Source organism: Ornithorhynchus anatinus, chromosome 8 (assembly GCF_004115215.2).
Source record: "Ornithorhynchus anatinus isolate Pmale09 chromosome 8, mOrnAna1.pri.v4, whole genome shotgun sequence".
Lineage (NCBI taxonomy): Eukaryota > Metazoa > Chordata > Mammalia > Monotremata > Ornithorhynchidae > Ornithorhynchus > Ornithorhynchus anatinus.
Window position 1 is genome coordinate 50,159,477 of NC_041735.1, and position 18,811 is coordinate 50,178,287.

Below are 18,811 nucleotides of genomic sequence, written 5' to 3' on the forward strand. Positions count from 1 at the left end.
GGAATGGACAATTCGGCAACAGATAGAGACCATCCCTGCCCACCGACGGGCTTACAGTCTCATCGGGGGAGACAGACTGACAAAAACAAGACAACTTAATCGCAATAAATAGAATCAAGGGGATGGACACCTCATTAACAAAATAAATAGGGTAATAAAAATATAGACAGATGAGCACAGTACTGAGCGGAGAGGGGGAGGAGCAGAGGGAAAGGGGGAAAGAGGGTTTAGCTGAGGGGAGGTGAAGGGGGGCAGAGAGGCAACAGAGGGAGCAGAGGGAAAAGGGGAAGCTGAGTCTGGGAAGGCCTCTTGGAGGAGGTGAGCTCTCAGTAGGGCTTTGAAGAGGGGAAGAGAGTGAGTTTGGCAGAGGTGAGGAGGGAGGGCATTCCAGGACGGTGGGAGGACGCGGCCCAGGGGTCGACGGCGGGATAGGGCGTGAACGGGGGACGGTGAGGAGGTGGGCGGCAGAGGAGCGGAGCGGGCGGGGTGGGCAGGAGAAAGTGAGAAGGGAGGAGACGTAGGAGGAGGCAAGGGGATGGAGGACTTTGAATCCCAGAGTGAGAAGTTTCTCACTCGCACCAGTAACCTAGCTAAAGCCATTTCCTAGGAAACTAAAATAATGACCGCTCTCTTTCTCATTTACTTTAAGTCCAAACCATTCATTTTAGTCATTTTTGTGGCTCTCTAATCTTAGTTCTCAATTCTGCCCTTTTCCTCTAGACAGTTTGGGCAACTACTGAGGTTCGGCCAAAATATCCATTGACTGCTGGACTAGGGAGGCGGACTGAAGTAAAATGATACTCCGGGTCCGCATCCCAAAATAGATTAATCTTTGCCTGCTTCCTTACTGTAGTTATAGTTTCCTCATTTAATTTGTTTTAAACCTGTAATGGCTAGCTCACTAACTTCTTGCAGAGGCTCCATGCGCTGCCAGGGCTCTGTGGAAGTCGGCACCGGACGTATGATATCCGATGATGGGAAGCAGCCGTCTTCAGATGCGTATTGCAGAGCTGCATCCACCTCAAGTCTGTTGGGGCTTCAGACGCGACTCGCCAAGGTTTAGGAAAAAACTTGTTTTCTTCTTCAAGCTCCGCAGGTGGCTTTTTGAGGAATAAAGAAACTTGTTGAACATAATATTCTCTGGAGACGCCTGATAAATGTTGAACTTCAAATGAATCTAATCCTTCCTCCTAGGGAATTCAGGCTGCTTCCCTTATATTTCTCTGTGAAGGGAGAGAAAAGAGTGGTATCGTTATCCCCATTTTACAGATTGGGAGAGTGAGGACTAGAGTGATTAGGTGGTCTTTTCGAGTCTAATTGGTCACGGATACATGAGGCCCCAGGTTTCCAGGTGCAGTGCCTTTTCCACTAGGCCATTCAGTTCTGTTTAATGAAAGACAATCTACCTTATCCTTCTGTTAGGTATTCCTTTATAGAGGTAATTTACAGACGCGGAGACTCTGACTTTTACTTTGTAATAAGTGTTAGTTCCCATGCAAACAAAAGGAAAGAGCTAAAAGAGTTCTAGTACTGCAGATAATCTTGTCAGCAAAAATGACAGTCTTGGTGGGTACATGGTTCGGTTGGGACTGGCAGTCTCATATCTGTCCTTCAAGATACACTGACAAACATGGGTAAACTGAACTAACACTGGCATAATCTTTGAGCGTGAAGGTCAATTACTATTATTACAACTATTACTAATTCTGAAACACAAAAAATCATGTTTTATTGATTTTGGATATCCATCACTGAAAAACAGGGGTGATCTATTTCATTGGAACAGATGAAAGCATCCAATGTTCACTAAAAGGCAGTGAAATGGTCTATTACGGTGGTGTGATGAGTGCAAAATTTATTATCGGTATGATTGATTAGATACTTCTGGGCATAACCTTCCTAAATTGTGCTGTTGCCTATGGATACACTTTCAAAAAACATAATTCCAAGAAGAATTTCCAAATTGTATTCTGCCATCCCTTTAGTTATGGCTATACAGAATCAGAATTAAACACAGATCTCCCCACAAGCTTCCTTTCCACTATAAAATGTCTCCACTAATTTACATTTATCAGTAATTCTGCATGAAGACATTCTATTATTTAGTGTATTTCAGGGCACTTTGTATAAAGAAGCAGTATGACCTAATGGGTAGAGCATGGGCCTGGGAGTCCGAAGGACTCCGATTCTAAATCTGGCTCTGCCATAAGTCTGCTGTGTGACCCTTGGGAAAGCCACTTCACTTCTCTGTGCCTCAGTTAACTCATCTGTAAAATAGGAATTTAGACAATGAACCCCATGTGGGACAGGGATTGTGTCCAACCCGATTAACTCGCATCTACCACAGTGTTTAGTACAGTGCCTGGCATAGAGTAAGTAACAAAAACTGTAAAAAGAGAAAAAGCAAAGGCCTGCAAAGAAGGGGAGAATTTGGGACTCTAGCTATAAATTCTAGACCTGGATATTCTCAGTCATATTCCTGGTAGCATGATTCTTGTAATCCCTCCTTTCTTTCTCCACTTCTCTCTTTTCTCCTCCTTCTCTCCTCTCCTTATCCATGGTTCTCCATGCCCTGATTTTACTCAGGACTAGTTCAGTGGTGTGGGTAAGAAAAGAAGGACAATCTGAGTCACTTGGCTTGGTTATCTGCCCTACACCTCATGCCTGTTTGTTGTCGAGCGATCCACTATCCCCAAGTATTCCATGACCATGCCTGGGGAAGAGATCTTTCTCACCAACCAGGTCTCTAATGGTGGATTACTTACGTCCATATATCCCTTGGTGGGAGCAGAATGGGACTGAGAAGCAGTGTGGCCTAAAGGAAAAGTACAAGACTGAGTATCAGGACACCTAGATTCTAATTCCAGCTCCACCATTTGCCTTCTGTATGACCTGGTGCAAGTCACTTAACTTCTCTTGCCTCAGTTTCTTCATCTGTAAAATCGGAATAACACATCTACTCTAATTCCCCCATAGATGGGGGCCCCATTTAGGGTTAGAACTATGATCCCACTGCATTATATCTACCCCAATGCCTGGCAGATAGTAAGCACTCAGAGAAGATCAGAATTATTGTGATTGATTGCTCCCCATATTAGAAATCTCCTGGCAAACTAGGCAAGACCCCACACCTCGGTCTGTTCTTCTGACACAGGCAAATTAAAAGGCTCCCTCAAAATACAGTATAATCAGCCTTAGCTTTTTAAAGTTAGAGAAGGTGCCGTACCTCAAAGTGCATGCATAAAATAAAGATATCAGTAGAACAGAGCGACAATTTTATCTGCTACGAGTCCTCTTTCCTCCCCTTGATATTGAGGCGAGGACAGCAGTGCAGCCCGGGGTATGTTCTTTACCATCCTGGGAGAGAGGCAGGCAACCGCTGCATGTCCTGCTGGAAAAACCTGTGATATTGCAGTCACACCAAAATAACACTAACAAAGCAACATGAGCACAAAGACAGAGTGTTAAGAAAACAAGACTTAGATCCACCAAAACAATTTCCTGAAAGCATTTTGTGATGACAGCACTAACCCAGGAGCCTTGGCTCTATTCCTAGTTCTATCCCCTCTAGAATGGAAACTCACTGTGGGAGGGGAGCATGTCTGCTAAGTGTTGGATTGTACTCTCCCAAGCGCTTAGTACAGTGAGTGGGTAGGAAAAGAAGGACAATCTGAGCCACAGGAGAACTCTGCATGTAGTAAGCACTCAATAAAAGTACCACTGATTGATTGATTCCCTCATTAACAGAGTTACCTTTTATACCACAGATTTTTCACCTTTTTAAAAATGATATTTAAGTACTTACTATGTGCCAGGTACCATACTCTGTGCTGCTGTAGAAACAAACTAATCAAGTTGGATACAGTCCGTGTCTCACATGGGGGCTCACAGTCTTAATCCCCTTTTTACGGATGAAGTAACTGAGGCTCGGAGAAGTGAAGTGACTTACCCAAGGTTACATGGCAGACAAGCGGCAGATCCAGCATTAGAACTCAGTTCCTCTTACTCCCAGGCCCATGCTCTTTCCAGTCTTACCCCCCAGGAATGATCAGAGGATGGTTCAGAATATTCAGTAGTGATTCTCCCATGCCTCTCCTTCCCAGAAGGGCAGGTAAGTTGAGGAAGAAGAACTTGGAAGTAGAACAGAGTAGTCAAGTCCTTCACTTTCCCTGTCCCTGAAAAGAAACTCTGTCCCACACACAGACACGAAGCCAGAAAAGTCAGTCAAAAGTATTTATTGAGCTGTTACTGTGGGCAGAGCATGGTGTTGTGAGCAGTTAAAAAGTAAGAGCAACGTATAGTCTTTGTCTCTGAATAAATAAAACTACGGAGGCATACGAACATAAAACATAAAAACATTATTTTTTTTGCCCAACTTGACGTCTTCCCAAGTTTCAATTTCTGCACTAACCTTCTGCCTGAACACTTGATTCTCTCTCTGCTCTCTTGGATAAACCGAGGCATTGTCTCTAACGCCTAATTGAATTTTTGAGAGCCAGTGCCGTAAATACAGAAGAATAAAAGTGTGTAAAAGATTCATAAGTGCACACACTTTAGAAATACATAAACATAAACAGAGAAAATTTTGCAGCGGGCTTGGGAACTCTTCCCAGAGAGCTAGAAAAGTTCTGTGTGACCCCAGAGGCCAACTAAGTGTGTAGTGGGAGGGAGGGAAGTCACTTAAGGTGATGGTGCATGTTGAGAATGTTGGCAAGCCTCAGTTCTGAGACTTCCATACCGAGAACTGAAAATTGATTCTAATGGATGTGCTTTGCAGTGTCACCCTCACCCTCTCTTTTCGGCCTGCCGTGCTCCCACAGAGGCATAGAGTACAAACAGCAACTAGATGGACAAGGATGTTGCCCACTGTGAAATGCACACTAAGATTTTTCAGTCAGTACAGATGCACTGGATACTCATTTTATTATTAGTAATATAATAAAAATAACTGTGGTATTTGTTAAGTGCTTACTATGTGCTAGAGACTGGGGCAGATACAAACAAATCTAGTCGGACACAGTCCCTGTCCCACGGGGGGCTCACAGTCTCAATCCCCATTTTACAGATGAGGTAACAGGCACAGAGAAGTGAAGTGATTTGCCCAAGGTCATACAGCAGACAAATGGCAGAGCCGGGATTAGAACCCAGATTCTTCTGATTCCCAGGGCCATGCTCTATCCACGCTGCTTCAAGGCACAACCCTCTCGCCAGCCCCTTCGGCCAGATACAATTTAGGATTATAGGATAGCAAATAAGCATATGGTCATTCTGAATGACTAGCTAAAATCATCAGGGTTTTTTTTTTTTTAATCTTCCAGGTACAAATTGTTTTTCCTTTTCGTGGTCATCTTGATGTGTTCTTTGAATCTGATAGCCTCAGAATGATTAATCAACAATTCATCAGATATATAAAACCAGCCATTGGGAAGGCACAATGTTACTTCAGCGTGGCTCAGTGGAAAGAGCACGGGCTTGGGAGTCAGAGGCCATGAGTTCGACTCCCGGCTCTGCCACTTGTCAGCTGTGTGACTGCGGGCAAGTCACTTCACTTCTCTGTGCCTCAGTTACCTCATCTGTAAAATGGGGATTAACTGTGAGCCTCACGTGGGATGACCTGATGACCCTGTATCTACCCCAGCGCTTAGAACAGTGCTCTGCACATAGTAAGCGCTTAACAAATACCAACATTATTATTATTACTTCAAGCATCCCAAACCCTAAGATTTAGAGGGATTTTAAAGAATCAAAATGAAAAATCGTGTGCAAGCACATATTTGATGCCTACTCTTAGTATCTGTTTGCTTTCTAAAGGGGTGAAAACCTGGACCCCAAGAAATAATAAACCCCATTTTTCCACATTGGCCGACAGTTGAGTATCTAAATAAGATGTAAGATGCTCTGAAAAAATGAAAATACAGTTGCAGGCAACTAAAGGTAAAAGGGCTTTTTACTCTTCACTGGATTGTCCTTGAGGGCTTCAGACTGGGAGATTTATCCTGAAAAGAGAGAGGAGGACTGACAGATAGCTGATTTGGGAGTATAATGCAGCAACCACAGTCTTACCAGGGCAATCAGAAAATCTCCGTGAACTAAGATATCCCGAGGATACCCCGCCGGTCATTTGGGAGTTTTGCCCTAGCAGATCCAGTGCAAAGAAATGGTCATCATTCCAGAACCCATAAGCCTCCCAAATTTAGCTATCAGTTTAGTTTTAACACCAGAAAGTGACGGAAGCAGCGTGGCCAAGTGGAAGGAGCACAACCCTGGGGGTCAGAGGACCTGAGTTCTAATCCCAGATCCACCACTTGTCCAGTGTGTGACTTTGGACAACTCACTTCTCTTCTCTGTGCCTCAGTTTCCTCATCTGCAAAATGGGAATTCAATAACTATTAATAATAATGGTGATCAGGGATCTAGTCGCATTGGCTTGCTTTGTGACTAGAGACAAGTAGCTTAACTTCTCTGGGCCTCATTTTCTCAATGATAAGATGAGATAAATAATAATAATGATGGCATTTGTTAAGCGCTTACTATGTGCAAAGCACTGTGTGTTATTATCTAGTTGACAGGAATGACATGTGAATCCATCCACTCATTTCTAGAGAAGTGTTATATAATTTCACTGTCATTTTAGCTCAACTTCTTATTTTCCTTCACACTTTCATTGTATGTACTGACCCTCTGACTACCAACCTTCTTAGACTGTGAACCTGACGTGGAGCAGGGACTGTGTTCAATATGTTTATCACGTATCTACCTCAGAACTTAGAACAGTATTTGAGACACAGTAAGGCTTAACAAATCTCAGTGTTTTATTACTACTGTTTATACTACTGTTATCATGGTCATGGGATTCTGGATTTTTTCTGGAGTGATCTCTTGGCTAAACCTAGGCTAACTCTCCTTCATCTCTACCCTCTGCAGTAGGATTGAATGCTTGAATTGAATGTTTGAAAGTAGGTACAGTAGTGTAGTTGGGCAGGGATTGTCTCTATCTGTTGCCAAATTGTACATTCTCAGCACTTAGTACAGTGCTCTGCACATAGTAAGCGCTCAATAAATAGTATTGAGTGAATGAATGAAGTGTTCTACCTAGAAATCCAGCTAAGGGGAAGAAGTGAAATGGAGATAAACAGCAGGGTTGAGAAATGGCTGAATCGACCGTGGCCTCCAAAGAATACTGTACCAGCTGCTGCATCAAACATTTTGGTAGGGGATAGAGCCCGGCCCTGGGAGTCAGAAGGACCTGAATTCTAATCCTGGCTCCACCACTTGTCTGCTGTGTGAGCTTGAGCGAGTCACTTCACTCCTCTCTGCTTCAGTTACCTCATCTGTAAAAGAGGGATTAAGGCTGCGAGCCCCACGTGGGACACGGACTGCATCCAACCTGACTAGCTTGTTTCTACCGCGGGGCTTAGAACAGTGTCTGGAGCATAGTATGTTCTGAACAAATACCATAAAAATGTTTCCACCTCAAAGAAACCCAATGTGTTTAGAAATTGATGTACAAATGGCTGAAAAATCAAAATGGGAAAAAAATTCTTATTAATTCCAAATGTAGAGGCACGGAAGCCAGAAAATGCAAACTTGAAATGTTCTCATGCTAATGATCACTCAGTCATATCTTATGCATATGGCAGGCATCCTAGAACACCATTATAACTGAAAAATATTGCCTGCTGTTGTATGATTTGGAAGAAGTTATCATCAAGTAAGACAGTTAGCACCTCTATTTCTTGGCTAACTTGGGTTTTGATGTATAACCTTAAATAGAACATTTCATATTAGTGCAACTGAATAAGTGTTTTTTTTCCTTCTGTAGGAAAAGTAATAGGGAAAAGAAAAAACTGTGGAATATTTCCTAAAGCTAAGGATAATCTAGGATCTGTTGAGGGATGATTGGGTTTGGATGTGCCTGCCCACAGGATAACAGATCTCTTGACCCATCCTACCCTGAGAATCTGAATCCCAAAGCACAGCAACAACATGCCAATTCTGAAGAGTTCAATGCCTCTGTGCCAGGGTGAAACATCAATCTAGCCTCAGCATATGTGATATAATCAGACAAAGGGGTGAAAAAAGAGGGAGGGAGACAGGAGGAAGAAGAAGAGTGGCTTGTGAAGCAAAGTAGGAGCCGAAGCAAGAAGACCAACCGGAGGGGATGAGAGGATTGATAACATTTTGGGGAAGTTTAGAGGGTGGTTTTAATGGAATTTCTGTGTCTGTGTTAATTTGTCCCTCCCCTAAATATTTTTTTTTAAAAGAGAACAGGACTTTAATGGATGTGGGACAAGGAAAGGGACTGGACAGAAATAAGTAGCACTTGGTTCTACTTAATTGTAAAACCCCCTTTGTTCTAAGCGAAGAGCATCAGAAAGTCCATTCACTATTGCAGGCTTCCAGAAGACCATTCTACACAACAGGAGTTAATGTTTCAACCCTAACAGCTTAGTTTATAACCCAGAAATCACTTAGGCTCAAACACGACCCTTACCTGGAGGCTGGAATAACCTCAAAACTAGAGCATGCTGGTCTCCCGCATCATCTCCGAATTGTCAGGATAAACCTTCATCCAAAGACTATTAATGTGCGTTTGAGTATTTCCAGCTTCCTCCAGAGAAAATGATAAGGATTGAGCATTCATCTCACCGATTAACCTCCCATGAATATGATCTGCATATTTCTTACATGAAATGAATTTAATACAGTCTTAATTGCGCAAAACATGAATCACCATTTTTCATAATGATAGGATACTCATACTGCCCTTTCTCTCCATTTATCTAAATGTCCTTACATCCATTAGAACCAGTTAGCCATAGATTTAGCATGCACCAGCCTTTGATCGCTGTATGTACCATCTCTCTCACTTCCTTATTCAAACAACTAACTGATTCCAAGGGTGACTGCCCTGGAAAATCCTTGGTTAATATATAACCTGTTGTCCAAGAGGGATAATGATTATCAGTTGGGCACAAGAGCTACACGGAGAGCACTTAGTTCATACAATAAGCACTCAATAAATACCATCGATGATGATGGAGAAAGAATCCGGAAGGCATTTTTTAATTCGCCTATCCATGTACTGAAAAACCAGGTTCCTCCTTGCTAACTTTCAGACAAAACTCTCCAAGGGGAGGGATGGAGAGAGGAAGAAGTGGAGGTTTTGCTGCTATTTTGCTTGCCAAACTTTTCACATAACCCAGCGGTACCTTGGGTTCATCGTAGCCCAAGGAGGAGGTGAGAGAGGTTGGCCGGGGGCAGACATTTTGCCTGTCAAACATTTCAGGGCTGACTGAAAAGGAAGAGGAAGACTAAATATCACTGAAACACGGAACTGGCAACAAGCCTGGCCGTTCCAGCAGGTCAGGAAGAGAATCCAGCTCCGGCCTGGTTATTAAATACTTCCAGTTACATGTAGGAGTTGCAGATGACACAACTTTCCTTCTGCTTTAGATCTTTGGTGTGCTCCTGCTCTCACTGGCACAGGAAAAAAAGTGTATTGCTTTTTCATTTCCCCCCCCCAAAGACAGCCTTCTATTCTTATTAGATTCACCCTCTTGACTCACTCCCTTCATCCTCTCCACACACATACTCCCTCTTGCACCCCATTTAGCCTTATTGCACCTCCTAAGTCACTTAATGTGAAGGTTGCCCTTTACCAAAAAGGTCAGAAAATTAGAATCTTGAATCAAAACCATCCAAAGCTTCTGGGATCTAAATGTTATTGTGTGGTGCAGCCGATCCTCAAGAACAGGTTAAGCAAGGTTTAAAAGCTATTTGGATGCCAGGCTCAAATCCTGGAATTAAATCGCCATATCATCACATAATTATGTGCATCTTCACTTTAGTCTTCACACTTTTTCTTCAACCACATTGGAAGTGCTGTCACACGTTCTTAATAGGAAGGTGACTCTTGGCTTCTGCCATGTTATTCTACTTGCTCTTAGTAAATTGAGGTTGCCAGCTACTTTCAACAGAGGTGATAAGAAAATTGTCATGAAAGCAGCTTAATGAGCTAAACTGCCCTCACACCCCTCTTCCCATCAGTATTATTTTCTGCCTGGCTTCATATGCAAAGGAGCCTGAGGAAAATGGCTCCATCCAGAAAGTCCCCTCATTATTTTAATAACTTTTGAACTTGAATTTGACAAAGGGGCAGAAGATCCCAAGCCAGACTGTGATCCACAATGGTGGGTTGACCAGAATTGCAATACAAAGAAAAAAGTTTGTCACAAACCCTTTAGAATTCTAATTGATCAGTTGGTATTATTTTCCAAAAAGCAGTATTCCCGTTAAAAAGGAAAAGAAATGAGTCACTCAGAGTTTGCTAACAGAATTGATAAATCAGATTTGTATCTTATCAGCCACAAAGGTGTTTATAAATCCCATTTATGTAATTTTCTAACTCCTGATGCAATTTGGGAAGCACTCCTGATGCTATATAGTGTGACTTATGTGGTTGCTTATTAACACTGTAACCATAAGCAGTTACCTTCTAGAGGTCCAAGACTCTAATTCAGCTTTGGCTATTTTTGGTTCCCAGCAGAAAGTCACATCTTTCTTAGTATAGCATGCTGGAGTGTCGGCGCTCCTATGGTCTAAAACGCGGCACGGGCTCATCTCTCCAATCACAGAAAGATTGTGCCAGGTTTAATTTTGCAAAGTGATGCCAAACAGGAAGGTACTGCCAGCACTTCGTAGGCAGACGCTGAATTTGAAACAATCTGAGCTGAATCGAGAAAATAATTAAATAGGGCGCAACTCAGTATGGAGCAAATACAGAGAATGAACTTTAGAAAATCTTCCTACTAATTATGTTAGGAAAGGATTGATGAACAAGAGGGGACAAAAAAAAAATGTCAGGACAAACCTCAAAAATCTCTTGGATCAAACAGGACCTGACCTAGCAAAGTAGTTTTAAAAGAACCATACTTAACACACAAACAAGAACTGATCTTCCTATTATCGTCATACTATAAGGGGAAATGTAGATATCTGGGAAAGAATTCTGTTAATCAACAGATGGCATTTATCGAGCACTTACTGTGAGTGTGCAGAGCACTGTCTTGAGAACTTGGGGTGGTACAACACAATAAGAGTTGGTAGACCTGATCCCCACCCACAAGAAGCTTACGGTCTACAGGGGGCAAAAAAAGCAATCCCAAATTAAGGAATCACCTACAATAGCAGGAGTCTTTATTGGCTGAGTGCCACTAATTTCATCTGCCTAGTGTTATGTCAGGAGAGACTGGAAAAGTTAATTTCATTCAAAAGGTTGGAAGCGGCCTGCCCATTCCTATGGGAAAACTAACAAAGATTTTCTAGTTTCCAATACAATTGATTACCCATTGCAAGATAAAGGATGAACTACCACTTGTTTTCTGTAAATGCCCCAAGCACTTAGTAGAGTGCTCTGCAAATAGTTAGCACTCAGTAAATGAGTGATTGATTGTAAATACTTACCATTAAATTTTTATTTATTAGAACAGTAAATTTTACTCTAACATGCTTTCACTACTTAATTTTGATATGATACAATGGAAGCCTCTCCTGGTGCAACACGATCTACAAATTGGCACAAGTGCATTTGGGATTGGAAAGAAGAGTTGTGTATGGTGCTCAGTTGTGTATGGTGCACACGGGAAGTGCTCAATAAACACCATTGATTGACATTACCGGTCAGGAATTCCTCATTATTGGCAGGGAATATGTTGAATAATTCTGTTGTCTAGTACTCTCCCCAGTGCTTAGTACCTCCATCAGTAGTATTTACTGAGCGCTTTCTATGTGCACAGCACTGTACTAAGTGCTTGGGGTGTATAATTCGGCAACAGATAGAGACAATCCCAGCCCAATAATGGGCTGCTTTGCACACAGTAAGCACTCAGTAAATACCACTGATTGATTCATTGATTGGTAAAGTGTAATGCTACTTACTAAACATCCCAAATTGCCACAGCCTTACCATACGGGACTTAATGTGTTTGTGACTTTGGAATACTTAATACAAGTAAAATAATAATGAGTGGCAGTGGTGTAAAATTCAATTCAACCATATTTATTGAGTGCTTACTGTGTGCAGAGCCCTTTACTAATAATAATAATAATAATGTTGGTATTTAAGCGCTTACTATGTGCAGAGCACTGTTCTAAGCGCTGGGGTAGACACAGGGGAATCAGGTTGTCCCAAGTGGGGCTCACAGTCTTCACCCTCATTTTACAGATGAGGGAACTGAGGCACAGAGAAGTTAAGTGACTTGCCCACAGTCACACAGCTGAGAAGTGGCAGAGCACTACTTGGGAGAGTATGATGTAACAGCAAACAGACACATTCCCTGCTCACAGTGAGCTTACAGTCTACAGGGAGAGATAGACTTTCATATAAATAAATTAGAGATATGTACAGAAGTGCTATGGGGCTGGGAAATATTTGGTTAATGGAGAACAATAACAACATAATTTGTGTGGAAAATGTTTGTCATAGAGCGATCATCAAGCCATATGCCCCCACTCAGAAATACCCACTGAATCAGTGGTTACTACAGTGTGATTGTTCCAAAACATCAAGTTCTTTAAGGAACAACTTAAGGAAGCAGTGTGGTCTAATGGAAAGAACACGTGACTGTGAATCAGAAGCCTCCCCCTCCATATGGGCCAGTTAAGCCCTCTGTTCCCAACTTGTTCTCCCTTCTGCATTATTTATGCCCATGGATCTGGGATCTTTGGACATTTCATTCATTCATTCATATTTATTGAGTGCTTACTTTGAGCAGAGCACTGTACTAAGTACATGGAAAGTATAATTCAGCTATAAAGAGAGGCAATCCCCACCCACAATGGGCTAACAGTCTAGAAGGGGGGAGACAGACATCAAAACAAGTAAACAGGCATCAATAGCATCAATATAAATAAATAGAATTATAGATCTATACACATCAAAACAAGTAAACAGGCAAAAAATATAAATAAAAAGAATTATAGATACGTACATTACGTACATATGTACAAAAGTGCTGTGGGGCGGGGGGTGGGGATAGAGCAAAGGGAGCGAGTCGGGGCAATGGGGAGGGGAGGGGGAAATGAGGAAAAGGGGGGCCTAGCCCCACAGCACTTATGGACATATCTTTAAATTATATGTTATAAATTACTTTTTTAATTTATTCCATTGCCTGTCTCCCCTTCTAGACTGTAAACTCATTATGGGCAGGAAATGTGTCTGCTAATTTCATTGTATCATGCTCTCCCAAGCTCTTAGTAAGTGTTCTACACATAGTAAGCACTCAATAAATGCCTGTGATTGATTGTTAGTCCTGCCTCTGCCACTTGCCTGCTGTGTATCCTAAGCAAATCGCTTAACTTCTCTGAGCCTCAGTTTCTTTATCTGTCAAAGGAATTAAATACCTGCTCTCTCCTTCCCTTCCACTGTGAGCCCATGTAGGACAGGGACTGGGCCTGATTTGATTAGCCTGTAACTACCGCAGCACTCAGCACAATGCCTGTAACACCGAGGCACTTAATTACCACCATCATCATTATCGTTTTTCGTATTAGTGTTACAACTAGGGTGTTATATCAAGAATGACTGACCTCACCTGACCTTCCTTGGGCTTCCAATGATTGGGGGTTAGGATTTCAGTCTCTCTCGGCCTCTCTTGCACTCTCTCTCTCCTTCAGCTTCCTAAGGGAAGCTCATTAGGCATGTGTAAGCTGAAAGCCTAAAGCTGTGCTTCTTAGGAGAACCATTTGTTTATCTTTCCTCACCATGATTCATCACTAATTCACCAACTGTCTTGTCACTTACCAACCATCCATCTACAGTGGAGGTAACCAGGATCGCTTCAGCAGAAAAGAAATCGAAAGCCTTCAAAATACTACAGAATACTAAAAATAACAATACTTAAAGTACTCCTTGACTGCAACTCCTCACAAGTATTTTGACTTTTGACTTTGTTAAAAGGAAAGCGAAAGGAAACAGTGAGAGAAGTGAGGACCTAGCTATCTTTGTGTCCCAAATGGAAACTCACTAAATCCCAAAATAAAGAAAATCTCTACGGTCTACTCAGGGTGTTACATGATCAGAAATAATAATAATAATAATAATAATAATGTTGGTATTTAAGTGCTTACTATGTGCAGAGCACTGTTCTAAGCGCTGGGGGAGACACAGGGGAATCAGGTTGTCCTACGTGGGGCTCACAGTCTTAATCCCCATTTTACAGATGAGGGAACTGAGGCCCAGAGAGGTGAAGTGACTTGCCCACAGTCACACAGCTGACAAGTGGCAGAGCTGGGATTTGAACTCATGAGCCCTGACTCCAAAGCCCATGCTCTTTCCACTGAGCCACGCTGCTTCTCCTATCCCAGTTGGTGATGAAACTGGCTTCTTTTTCAAACATCTCAAAGGGCCTTTTCACATATATGGATCGCAAATATCCCCACAGGCTGACTCAGATATTCACCATCCACAGTGACTCTAGTAGCATCACTTGGTAACTCCTAGGATTGACTTATCAGCATATAATAATAATAATAATGTTGGTATTTAAGCGCTTACTATGTGCCAAGCACTGTTCTAAGCACTAGGGTAGATACAAAGTAATCAGGTTGTCCCACGTAGGGCTCACAGTCTTCACCCCCATTTTACAGATGAGGTAACTGAGGCACAGAAGTTAAGTGACTTGCCCAAGGTCACACAGCTGACAAGCAGTGGAGCCAGGATTAGAACCCATGACCTCTGACTCCCAAGCCCGGGATCTTTCCACTCAGCCACGGTGCTTCTCATAGTACATTCCAAGCGCTTAGTACAGTACTCTGCACATAGCATTCAATAAATACTATTGAATGAATGAATATGTACCTACTGTGATGGAGAGGTCACAGCTGGGAATCCAACAGTCCAGAGTGTTATTGTCTTGACCACATATGAGCCAGCACCCTTTCCCAAGAAGAGAGCTTTCTTTTGTTGGCTTTGTGGACAGAGCCTGAAACCCCATGATAAGACACAATTCTTTTCTTTGTTTGGGCTCTTTTCAACACTTCAAGTTTCCTGGAACTTTTATCACAAGGGAGAGAGTGGCCAAGAAAAAGATAATGTGCTTATATTTACCAGATAGTGGAGCAGTTAATTAAAATGGAATTCAGTGTCATTTGTTCCTGGCCCTGGTGAAATATACCCCATCAGGAGGTGTCATAACATTTCCTTATTAATTTCCTCTTGTTTAAAAATTAGGGTGAAATGAGATGCTGATAAATTTTTTCCCACTATATCTAAGGGTCTTCAGTTTCTCAGCAAAGTATAGGGCCACCAAAGGATTAAAGATCTCCTCCTGTACTCCAAAAGCATCCGGAAAATTCCATTCTAGTATTTATTAGAAATTCCTAGTTTTTCTATACCTTTCATATGCTTACTCAACAAACAGGCATCCCTCACAGAAATATGTGTGATTTAATATATGTGTCATATTTAAGATTCTAAACCCAGGGAAGACTACCGTTGCTTCCAATAACGCGATTCTCACTTTGAAAATTTTAACGACCTTACATACTCCCTATTTAAGAAGCAGCAATTAAAGTCAAAGGCTTTGCAGTCACTCACACTTTGCAGAGTCAAATATTCCATCAATCCTGGGCAGATATTCGGCCTTTCAGACTTTTTCAAAGGTAAATCCAATGATAGTAAAAGATGGCCAGAAGACAATCAACTCCATCCACGATTTTCCTTGGAGTCAATTACTGCATGACCTAAGCACTAAGATTAGCCAGTCACTTTCAACAAGTAGTACAAACTGGGGAGAAACTAACAACTGGGGAGAAACTAACTTTAGACTCCTCCAGAATCTGTTTAAGACTAGTCGGAAGGAGTCACACCAACAAAATGGAAAGCCAACACAAAAATATAGGTCAGAATGCCATCTATTACAAGAACATGGTACTTTTTCCACATCTAAATTCAACAAGACATGATCTCTGGTCACTAGAAGTGTTTGCAAGTAAATATGTAAACTTACACACATCCGTCCTCTGGCCTGGAACTCCTTCCTCCTTCATCCCTGACAATAGACCACACTCCCCACCTTCTAAACCCTGCTAAATTCACACGTCCTCCAAGAGGCTTTCCGTGACTAAGGTCTCATTTCCCACAGAGACTATGCACTTAATTACTCACCCCGGTCCCACAGCGTTTACAGACATATCCTTCTCCTCTATTTCCCCTATATGTATTTGTCTCCCTCTGTACTCCGTAACTCTTTTTGGACAGGGATCACATCTACCAACTTTATTATATTGTACTCTCTCCAGTACTTAGTACAATGCCCTTCATACAGTAAGAACTCAATCAATACCATAGTTTGATTGATTGACTGACTACCAAAATAATATAAATATGTAAAGCAAAATGACATAGACAAACCTATGGATAGTGTGTCTCTTCTTCAACAATCCAACGTTTGGACTTCCTGCAGCTAAAAGCCATTCGGTCCCCAGCCTCCATTCCTTTAATTCCAGTTCTGGCCAGCTGGTTACAGTCAGCTGCAGCTCTGTTGATCCTCAGCTGAAAGTTAGGGTCAGATAATCCTCATCACAAACTAGGATATTTCTGATCACGTAACAGCCTGAGTAGACGGTAGAGATTTTCTTTATTTTTGTGTCCAGTAAGACAGGATTTAAATTTGATAGAGCAAATTTGATGAGACTTTAAGTTCTCCCCTAAATGCATCACACTATGGACTAGAAGAGAGAATATTTCTTATTTTTCTTCAAGGCAGCTCTTCCACAACCAGTCATCAAGTATTTGTTGAGTACCTGTGGGACTCCGAACCCTCTAGACAGCCTCAGAGTATGATTACTAGTCAGCCCCCCAGAACCAGACCCTGTTCTTGTGTTCTTGTCTTATGTTATTTTTGTGACTTTAATATTTCAGGTTTCCATATATATATATATATATGGTATATATATATATACGTATCTCCACCACCAGTCCTCCCTAACCTCTTTTATTGTGAGTCCCTTGGGGAACAGGGCCCATGTCTAATTCTAATTGATGTATTATGTATGATGTTTTTCACACCATGGATGCTTAATAAATAATATTACTATTAATAAGACTACAGTGATGGCCCGTGTGAGAAAAATCCAGGATACCACTAGGCATTCCCAAATATTCAGAACTGAGGGATAGGCAGGAGTTCAACTGAAAAATTCACAAAGAGAATTGTAACACATTTCTAAATATACAAGCTTTTATAAGCCACAGACAAGTTTCTAAAATAGACAGACCAAGTTTTAAAGGGCTAGACCTATGACAGTATCTTCTACAAAACATTCAGTATAGTGCCAAAGCAAGACTGGCAGAGAATAAAACCAGAGAGTGAATAGCAGGAGATGGGAAAAGTGTGTGCGTGTTTTGGGTGGAGGCGATCTCCTCTCTCAGACTGACTCTCATTCTTAGTTCATTCTAGGAAATATTTGGTTTTTGTCTTCTGGGAAATATAATCCCTGGGCAAGTTTCCAACTTCCCTCTCCACTTCCAATGGAAGTTAGAACATTCTACCAGCAACTCTTGTTTGCTTGACTGTAAGAGGAGAAATGATTGAATAAGACACTTCCATCAGTAGCATCATATTAAAATTGAATGAAAATATATATGTATGTGCATATATAAACTTGTTGTGGTTAGGAAACATGTCTGCCAAATATGTTGTAATGTACTCTCCACATACAGGAAGTGCTCAATAAATACCACTGATTGATATATATATATACATACTCATAGTAATTCTCATTTATATATGCTATATGGTTATATATCACATTTACATTTATATAAATAATACATGATATATGCTTATATATACATTTTAAAGTACATCCAATTTATTGCAATATTTTAAATAAGTACTAAAAATGTCCCTATCCACACAAACTTTTCAACAGTCCTCAGGTATACTACTAGCAGAGTGTATTCTATATTTTCTTTAATTTACCTGGCATTAATTGTTGTTTACCCCAAATAAGTGGATACATAGCTCCTTCCAAATAATCAGTTAAGCATTAGAAAATTAAGGTCACCTGAAATAGAAACCAAAGTCCTCTTTTCATTCATAAACCTCATACACCTGAGGAACAGTATAGCAACTTTTTCTAACAGTCCCTAATCTGAAAATGATTTTTTATGGCATTTGTTGAGTGCTTACTATGTGCCAGACACTTTACTAAACACTGATGTAGTCACAAGCCAGTCAGGTTGAACACAGTCCATCCCCAAGTCATCACCATTTTACAGATGAGGTAAGTGAGGCAAAGAGAAATAAAATAATTTGCCCAAGGTCACACAACGGACAAGGGGCAAAACTGGGATTAGAACCCAGGTCCTTCTGACTCAGTCCTAATCTAGAATCTACATCATTAAAGCTAAAATGACAGATTAACTTACCTTTTCAAGTCACGCGACTGCTAAAAAGCTATAATTTAGAGATGAATACAGTTTGGACACATGGTCTAAGAGGCAGTAGATGAAAACCACCTCAGTGGCGATCGAGCAACCTGGACTCTCTAAAGGAGAGAAGCAATTTCCTGAGAGGAATCAATGCAGCAATCATCAAAACCATCTGGTCCCACTTTAAAAATAAATTGTATTTAAATCAGTTTTACAGTTAGGTACACTTCCCTCTCTTGGATTTTGTTCTGTGTCAAGAAAATGACACAAGAGAGAAATACCCAAAATTAAATCAGAGCATGAAAGATATTATGTAAAAGTGAAAGAACCAGATACTGACAGACACAGACAGGCTGGAGGACTGTAAACTTA